Genomic DNA, 1548 nt, shown 5'->3' on the forward strand with positions numbered 1-1548 from the left:
TAATACTGGAATACCAGACAGCTACCGGAAAGTGTTAAGAAATGACGTTGGAGAGGTCATATAGGGTCACAACTTGAGAGGCATGGAATGTCATACTATGATCATTGACCTTCACCCTGTAGGTTACTGGAAACCATTGAAGGACATTACGTAGAATGTGATCTTAGATAAAGATAATGTGATCTTAGTTGTATTTGAGAGCTTAGGCTGGGATCAGGAAGAAGAATGGATCCTAAGAAAAGAGTAAAGAGTGTTACAATCCAGTAAAGAGGCACTCAAGGTCCCAAGTAAAGTGCAAAGGTGGGGACAGATTGCAGGACTTGGTCGCCATTGGAGTTTAAAGCAAGGAACTCCCAGGTTTTAGGCTTGAGAAGCAGATTTGTGCAGATATCATGAGTCGGTGTGGCTGCTGAGAATGTGGTTGGAGATGTTCTCAGCAACTCAGAGAGGTCTGAACGGACATATAGGTTTGGGAGTCATTATGCATACATAGTACAGGTGGGAGTTGAATCCTTAGGGGAATATACAGAGCAGCAATCACAAATGGGTAGCTCAAGGCCCAATATAGTAGTAGATATGTTTTGTTTGGCCTGCATACTGCTTATAAATATTTAAAGGCATTGGCGACATTTAAAAATTGGGAGATATGACAAAGAAGGAAAATCTAAAGTTATGGATTTTCTGGAAAAAATCAGAGTATCTGGCAACACTGAGCCCATATTCTCATAGTGATAACTGGCCAGGCCTGATGAAATGCTTCCCCTTTAAAAGGGGCATCCAGCTCACCTCTCTGTCTCCCTGTCCATTTTCACTCACAACAACTATCTGGCCCCTGAAGTTCTGAGTTTGCAAAGAGAGGGCTAGAGAACAGCCATAGTAAAGGGGCCTGCAAGCAGCAGAACCATGCCCCCAAAGACATCCACATCCAAATCCCCAGAACCTGGGAAGAGGTTAGGATACATGGCGAAGGATAAGGAAGGTTGCAGATGGAACTAAGGTTGTTCCTCTGCTGACTTTAAAATAGGGAGGAGGTTGTAGATTACCCAAATGGGCCCAATATAATCACATAAATCTTTGAAAGTGAAAGAGGGAGACAGAAGAGGAGGTCACGCAGTGTGAGAAGGACTCAGCCCCATGTTGCTGACTTTGAAAACAGAGGAATGGAAAAGTCCTTAAGAGTAGAAGAGGAAGGAAGCAGAGGAGAGTCTGAGAAAGAGATGTGACTATTAAAGCATGGTCAGAATAATGAGATATTAGGAAGACTTGACAAGCCATTACTGGCTTTGAAGATGGGTGAGGCCCATGAGCCTCTAGAAAAGGCAAGAAAACAGAGGCTTCTCTAGAGTCTCCAGAAAGAAACACAGCCCAGCTGACACCCTGATTTCAGCCCAGTGAGACTTCTAACCTAGAGATCAGTAAAATGATAAAATTTCATTCTTTTTAAAAATATATATATTTTATTGATTTTTTTACAGAGAGGAAGGGAGAGGGATAGAGAGTTAGAAACATCGATGAGAGAGAAACACCGATCAGCTGCCTCCTGCACAC

The sequence above is a fragment of the Eptesicus fuscus genome, chromosome 9 (assembly GCF_027574615.1).
Source record: "Eptesicus fuscus isolate TK198812 chromosome 9, DD_ASM_mEF_20220401, whole genome shotgun sequence".
In the NCBI taxonomy this organism is placed as follows: Eukaryota; Metazoa; Chordata; class Mammalia; order Chiroptera; family Vespertilionidae; genus Eptesicus; species Eptesicus fuscus.